The following is an 8,879-nucleotide window of genomic DNA, read 5'->3' on the forward strand; positions in this document are numbered from 1 at the left end:
GTTTCCGAAAAGGGTTCAAAATTTCATCACTAGTGATTAAAACTATAAAAATATTTTTTTTTTGTAAATTGTAATAATAATTTGAATCAAATAAAAAAAAAAAATAAAACTGTAAGTTTAGTGGTTTCTTTTTTATAAACATATATGTATGTTAAGAATTTTTCGATCTCACTCCTTAAAAGGTTTTCGTAAAATTTGATTTTTTTTAATATTTTTTTGGTTTATTTTGCTTTAAAAAAATTCAAATAAATGTTCCTGTAATAAAAATTTTTGGAAAATATTTACATATTAAAAAAGAAAATAAAATAGAGAAATGTTAATTTTATAGGAAATTTTTAAAATGAAATTTCTACTTAAAGAAGATTTTCATATTAAATATATTTATTAATAGGGTTAATAGAAAGTCGTCTAGAATTTATCCTCATTTCCATTATAAAATTTACTTATGTTCTTTGTTATTTTCCAACCTTTTAGCCATTGTTTTGTATAAAAATATGTTTAAAGTATAAACAATATATAACAGACTATACACTATTCACATTCATACATACGTACATATGTTCATATGTATGTTTGTATATTTAAGTAAGTATATTTACTACTCTTACAATAAGAAATATAAATATGTGTTATTACATGTTTTGCGTTTATTACTTATTTTAACACATTGATCGGTGTTTAACCCACTTTTCAAAGTAGAAGTGAACAAAAAAAAAACTGAAAAGAAACAAAAACATCAAGAAATGACTGACTGCTGCAATCATGTTACGGTTTACGAGTGTGTATGTTCTTCTCTGGTGTTGTGTGAAAGGAAACATTTGCCAAGTGCAAATTTTTTATAATGACTTAATTTTTCTTGAAAAGTTCTGAACGAAAAAAAAAATAATAATAATAAATAAATTTATGCGCTTGTTCTATGCTATTAGCTATAAGAATTTTCTTCTTTTTTATAACATTTTTTTTTAATGTGAAATGATTGAGGTGAACGAAAGTGAATATTAAATAAGAAAATTTTCTATGTTGTATATAGGTTTTTTTTTTGAAATTTTATTCTAGATATTTGTGTGGATAAAATGGCTTTAAATTAAATTTTATAGCAAATATAGAGTATTAGAGAATTTGTGGTCTAGATTAGTGGTGTGAAATGAGGTTAGTGGAGAAATTTGTGTTAGTTTTATAAGGAAATGTATTTAAATTATTAAATTTTGTGTTGTAGGAAAATTTATGAAACATTTTACTTAGTTTTAGTTTAATACATAAAGAAATGGTTCTTCAACCTTTTTTCTTGTTAATATTCTACGAAAATAATGTAAAAAAAAACTGATGATATTATTGATGTCTTCGAATATTAATTAAAATTTTTATAATATAAATCATGTCTCTGTACAACATCCAAAAAATAACCTTCATTATGCTCATTAGCATTGTAAAACGCAAATGATTCAATTTATTGCTATTTTTATACTATGAAAACAATAATTATAATTTAATGCTAAAGAAGGTTCTCCCTACTTTTTTTGCTGTTTCGTAATTAGAATTTAAATAAATATTAATTACTTTTCCTTTTTTCTCCTTTTTATTATTCTTCTTATTTCTTTCGTTTTCAGTAATGAATTGAAAATAGCTAAAGAATAATAAAAAACTTCTTAATCATAAAACCTAAAAAAGGTCATAAATAAGATGCTAAAATATTCATAGAATAATATTTTTATATATATACATATTTTTTGAACTGCAAACTAAAAAAAGCTACAAATTTAATTAATGATAAATAATGACTGAATGGATGCCTGACTGGCTGGCTGGCTGGTCGACAAGCCATTCATCAATCAGCACCTAAAATTACTTGAATTTTTCTTAATGTTTATTTTCAGTTTTTTTTTTGTTCATTTTTACATTTTGCATAAATTTGAAGTTACTTTGTTTTTAATTGAACATCCGTTTTTTAACAAGAAGATTAAAAATGAATTTTCCACCTACTGATTTAATGCTTACACCATAGAAAATTCTTTTTCAATTCTAGCTAAATAGTCTTTATATTTAAAATACAATTTTTATTTTACTTTTTAAACATTTACTTTTTTTTGTTTCTTAACTGAAAATCATTTTATAAGCGATTTTCTTTTTAACAGTATTTGCTCTTCATCCTTAATAAGAAGCACAAAATGTTGAGAGCAGAAATAAAACTTTGAACATTTATTTACCGCCAAAATGTTGGCTTAAATGTGCCATTAGCGGATGTAATAAAAATCATTAAATTGTTACAAATAAAAATTTCAAATTACAACTGAACTAAGCTAAAAGGGAGCAATGAAAGAAAAATACGAATTGAAATGGAAATGTCTAACAATAGTATAAAGACTTGAACATTAAGTATAAGAAATACCAAGTATAAACTATAAATTCAATTTCTTTAGAGACAAAAAAAAAAGGAATAAAAAACCAACAAAACAAAAAATTAGAAGAAAAAGCTAACGAGGATATACGAAGGGAAAGACAAAGAAATGTTAAAAATATGTAATCAAGTTTTGTTTTAATAGACGTGTTTACACTGATGCGAAATGTTCAGGAATTTTTCATAAATCTTTCAATAATATTTCTTTATATAGAAAATGTTCAAGTAATGTTATTTTTTATTAAAAAAATCGATTAATTGTCGTTAAAATTTTTTCAAAATATGTTCTTTTATTAAAAAATATGTCGATAAATTTTCCTTTACAAAATATTTTTTAATAAATTTCCATTTTATAGAAAATTTTGGAATAACTTTTCTTTTTATAAGAATTTTTGAATAAACAAAATTTTCCCATATATTTTCTTTTTATAGAAAATTTTGGAATAATTTTTTTTTATAATTTAGATAAATTTTCTTTTAATTAAAAATCTTTCATATCAATTATATCCGAAGAAATACACCTTCGCTGCTTTTCATGGAAGCAAAAAATTTTTGTTGGTAAGCAAAAAATTTGTTCACTGAAGGTATTATCTGTCAATGTTCAGAAACTAATTTTTGGAGTAATATCACTCCTATGATACTTGGCACACCCTCAGTCATATTTTTAATACAGCTTTCGTTTGTCGGGTTAACTAACTCGAGCTCCTTGCCTTTGTAGCTAAAATATTCGCCCTTTTGTTACCGACTACTTTCGAGTGTTCTGACACTCAATGTTCACAAACTCAGATTTAATGTTCGCGAGGAATGTTCTTTTCGGAATAATATCACTCCCAAGATACATCGATTTACCTTCGGATCTTTGTGGTTTTACTCACCACAAAGATACATTGTTGCAAGAGGCCTTCACGGTTGTCTTCTTCAACTACTAGGTGAGCTTCTTTATGACTCACCATCGCCCCATTGTGCTTCTTACTCGACGTTGGCTATTTACATATGTGTCCAGTTTACGTACTTTACGTGTCATAAGTTAAGCTCAATCTAACCCCGAAAAAGGAGAAGGCAATCACTGATTAGACCCAACATCAGGTAAAAAAATACCCATTTGATGCCATGAGGAATGCCATGTCCTTACAAACATCATACACTCCCTGAACCTTATATGTCGCCCAAGCCACACTACTGAGATGGTTTATGTTGTTTTAACAATAGCATCTAGGGGATGCTATTGGTGCTTCGACTAACACAGATGTATATTTTATTAGCCGACTTACTTCAGTGGCCAAAATGACCTACTGTTATAAGTTAAGCATGTTTAGAGTTAAATCCAACAAAAACTTAAGGTATTACAACTCAACAACGTCTCCACCAACTCCAACCGACACTTTCCATTCCAAATCTTTCATCAAAAACAAGTATCAGCTCAATTCTAACATTTTAATAATCCATAGGCATGTCGTGTGTTTTGTACCGCTCATATATGTATGTACATTTAAACCACACTCACTGCGTGGATCCAGAAGGAACCTTAACCAACTGAACAGCCAGATTATAAGGTACTACGGGTAGCCATAGTACCTCACAATTCGACCCCATGTCAAATCATTCCAAGAATGACAGAGGATACATTTGACATTACTAGTTTGTTTATATGTAGTCACTTGCAGACTAGAGGTACTGGCTGCACCTCATTACCGCAGGTTTGGAGATGTTTTGTTACCCTTTTGATGTAAACCTTAGCTCTGGTAGAGTTATTTGTTCAGGCTTTTGTTCATCGACATCGTCTGCATTGCAGATAGATAGATTTCTTTCTCGTTTAGGGTCTTAGACAGACATTTAATCGTGATAATCTTAAAGTGACAAAATGCCACTCTGTGGTAAACCGTGACAAAACTTTTTCCTGATAGTTATATCGTTCATGTCGCTGCTAGTATATCCATCTGTTCCCTAGCATCTAATTACGGAGCAGCCAGTCAATATAAAAGTGGTTTAAAGATTGAATAAGAGTTGAAGTGTATACGTTATTGAAAGTGCATTCGATGTCAATGCATACCTCCAATATATAGAGTTTGCTATCGATGGATTCACAACTTCGCAGTTTCCACCGATCGTCCCTATATAAGGGCATTGTGTTTATATATGAGGTCTTTGGAACTATGTCATATTTTGTAATAAATTTTGCTTTAATTGAAGTTTTTCGACATATTTTTTTGTTTTTTAAGACACATTTGGGATTTTTATTTTTATAAACCCGGTGTAAACGACTTCAAAATCATAGTTGTTATAAAATACTAAAATGCAACTTACTTAGACACATTTGTACAACAAACAAAACTTCAATTAATTTTCATCTAAAAGTGCTGAATGGAATTTAATTTCTTCATTTTTGTAATTTACAAAAGCACAAGTGTGTGTTTTAGTACAAATTTTGCGTGTCTTACTTTAAAATGTTGGTCTTCTAGAGAGTTAAAGGGAAGTTTTTCTTTAGCCTGTAATAGTAGTTGCTTAACAGAAAACTTTTGAAGTAAAAGTTTTTTATTATATTCGGCCATTTTTTTCTAGCCAAAAACAACAAAGTGAAAAGTCAAAAACGCATTTTTTGCACAAGAAAAAAATGTTTAGACCCTCTCAGACATTTTGTAAGAAAAAAAAATAATTTCTTTCTTTTTTAACTTTATTTACTTTAAGAAATGGCAGGAAAGCAAAAAGAGAAAAGAAAGGAAAATTGTTTTGTTATTTTTTCTTATTTATTTCGTTGAAATAACAAAGTTTAACTTGCTATATTTTAGTGCGTTTTGTTTTTTTTTTTTTTTTGGTGTTCTGGTCTAATGGCTGTTATTTTCTGTTTTGTTTTTGGAACTTTTTTTTATATCTTTTGAGTTTTAAAAGATATTACGGGTTTTTTGCTTGAATAGTCCTTTTTTTCCTGGTTAGGAGAAAAAATATATAGAAAAACATTTGCATTTTTTCTTCTTCATACTTTTCTTTGATTTTGATGATTTTTGTACAAGATGAAGATGATGATGATGCCTTTTTGATTGCGGGTTAACTATGTATAATGTAGACCCCTCAGCAGGCACTGGCAGAGTACGTTTTAGCCAGCGTTAATGCAAAAAGTTTCAATTCATCACGCATAACAAGAGTACAGTTTGTTTTTTTTTTTTACAAAAAAATCCTTGAAAAACATACTTTGTTGTATCCTTAGAAAATTTAACTTTTACTTGTTTTGATAAAATTTTTTTTCTACAAATTTAACAAGTTTTATGCAAATTTTTATGTAACCAAAAGAAAAAAACATTACGCCAAAAATGTGTTGTAAAATATAATTTTGAAAGCTAAATTTTAATATTTTTTTTTTCAACAAAATCCTTCATCAAAATTAATTTAAAATCTTAAACTTCAAAAGAAATTATAATGTTGTGTTAAAGAAACAAAAAAATAAAACATTGAAAATGATTATAATCTTCATGATGTTTTGGTGTCAGACATTAGCGTTTTAGTCTGTCAAAACAAATTATAGTTTTGAGGGATTTGCATGAATATGAAATTTGTCTGACATACTAATTTTGTAAATTTTAAAAAATTTTTATGTAAAATATTTCTTAACAATTGGAGTTTTCTTAAATCGTTTTATGTGACACCATTAACAGCTCGTGTTGAGCGATTTTTGAAACAAACTATAAAAATCAATAAGATTTAATAAAAGTATATTGAAATATCTACTTTTCGAAATTTTTTTATCTCTTCGATATGCAGACATTTCATAGAACTCCCTATAGCCTAAAAGTTTTGCCATTGCTAACTTGAAAAGGAGCGCTTTAAATGGGAGGAAATTGGAAAAAATTTCGGAGATATAAAAAGATTTAAATTTAGCAAAATTGCTTTTAAATTAACATAACCTCACACACGTGCATTTAAAAATGAAGGAGAATTTGTCATTCTTCGCTGATGCCCGATCTAAATATACATATTTTTTCATGAATTTGTTCATTCATGTTGCATTTATCTAAAATGCGATGTATCTTATGTATCTTAACAAAGTTTGGCCATTGTTGAGTTTTGAACTTGATACCTTTTTGTTTCAAACAAACAAAAGCGGCGAGAGAGAGAGCTTATTTGTATTTTTTGCCGATCTCTGGTCTAACTAGCCACCATACAACCGAAACGTAGAAAAGTGCTCTTAAGCTTATAATTATGCAAAATGTTCTAGTATCTCTAAAAATAAAACCAAAACTTAGTTTTGTATAAGACTCAATGTTACTGCTGAGTTTCGTCATGATCGGGTCCTGTTTCTCCCGTACAAAGTCAACAAAGTCAATCGCTTTATAATCAAATCTGATCGCGCTATGATCATATTTATTATCGCAATAGTTTTCATTTATGCCAGAATAGTGATGATCTTCAATCGCTTATATTTATCATCAAAACTTTTATTTGTAAACTATCGAGTCTTTTCCTGTTATTTTTGGAAGAGTTTATTCCTTTTTTTAATCTGTAATCAATTTAAAATTAAAAAGACTAACAACTGTTATTTCTACACGTTCTTCCAAACTTCTCTTAAATTACTCTTAAATTTATAAAATTTTGGTTTCTTTTGAAACATTGTAATACATTTATTATCCTTTTTAATGCCAAATATACTGCCGTGTATCGACATCGCTATGCAAATTCTAATCACTAGTGGCCAATAATTTTATTTTAAATTGTAATTTTTGCTCTATAGTGTCCACTGACCCAAATATGCATAAATTTTCCTTGTACATCTTTTCACTCACACAATGACAATGGTTGGTTGCTTGTTGTTCTGTGCAATTGTAATCGTAAATGATGTCATGGTGCGGTGGTTTAGTAATCAGTAGCAGCAGCAGCAGTATGCATAATAATAAAATACTACTCGAATATTTTGAGTGCCAAAACCGCAACAATAAAAGGATTTGATAAATCATTGAATATCCCAAACTCCTCTTTTAATGTAACAGCAACAACAATGTCTATATAGTTGAGTTCTATATGTGTGTATATATGTTGCAGTCAAGTCTTGGCAAAATTCTTTTAAAATTCAATACAATAAAAAGAAAATGCATTCACATATCTCTAAGAGGCAACAAAAGACCTAACAGCCTTATTGTCACCCAATTGCATTTTCTTTACATTTAAAATTTATTTTGTGTCGACTTTTCACACAGCCAAAGTCCAACTATGGGAATTTGATTCATATATATTTCAAAAAGAAACACAGAAAAGAAGATACAAGCAAAAATTTTCTTCTTCACTAAATTTCTATAGAGAAGTTTTTATGGGAAAACATCAGGCATATGTCAACCAACATCAGAGCACATCACTCTATAGTAGTAAAGCCAAAATCTAAGATAATATTTATAACCAACTGCTGCTTCTGCTAGCATGTAGCTTTATGTTATACATATTACTATTTGGCCCTTCATATGCATACATATGAGAGCCTCCTTCAATTTCATCAACCATCCTTTGTCAACTATTCTACTTACTACACTTTTATTTTTTGTTGTTTTTATTATTTTTTTTTAATATACATATATATCGGAAGTGCAGTTTTAGCTTGTATCCGCTCAAAATTCATCACAATGGAAAATCGTAATTGCAAATTTATGAACGAACTCAAGCGGCTTTTGTTGCATTCAAATGAAATTTTAAATTGTTTGTACATGATGATGATGATGTTGACGATGTATCAGGCCTCCTTTTTACCATCGGAATAGTAGCATTTTAACACTGACACTAGAGTAATTCTTCTTCTTTCTCATTCCTTAATTCCTCACCTCTTTAACTCTCTTCGCAGGCCTCTAGTCTCTTGTGTTTTATTCATAGTTTTATACAGTTTTATATATTTCTCGTATTTATATGAATTGAATTGCTGCTTGTGGCTGCAAAACCGCAGATAAAATATATAATACTTTGTCAAGTTTTATAAAGTTTTTCTTTTAATATTTGTGTGTGTGTGTATGTGAGTGCTAAATTGAAATGGGAGGGAAAAATTAAAACTCAAAAGTTTTATAGTTTTATTAAGTACTGAGAGAAATTATGGCATCACAATAAAGATTGGAAGAATACTTTTACGATCACTATGTACAATTTCAGCAACTCTATTCCAATTTAGAAATAAACAAATTTGTGTTTTATTCATCATTAATTTCTATCGCTCACAAACCATAAACATGATCGCGTTCTAATTTCAACGATCTTGTGACTCATGTGCTGCCTAAGTGGACAAACAAAACTTTCCATTCCAGTGCATGAAAAAGTCTTTCAGATTATAGCTGACCACATGTGTTCCGATCATGATCGATACTGCAGCCAGGGACTTATGAATATTGTTTTGCGAAACAGTTTTGTTGAACGAAGATAAGTTTGTTTCCCATTTCCTTGCCTCTAAAATGTCTCAATCCTTTTCAACTCCGCAATGATGGAGCAATTGAATGGGTATTGTAACCCTTTTAGCGAAACAGAC

Source organism: Lucilia cuprina, chromosome 3 (assembly GCF_022045245.1).
Source record: "Lucilia cuprina isolate Lc7/37 chromosome 3, ASM2204524v1, whole genome shotgun sequence".
NCBI lineage: Eukaryota > Metazoa > Arthropoda > Insecta > Diptera > Calliphoridae > Lucilia > Lucilia cuprina.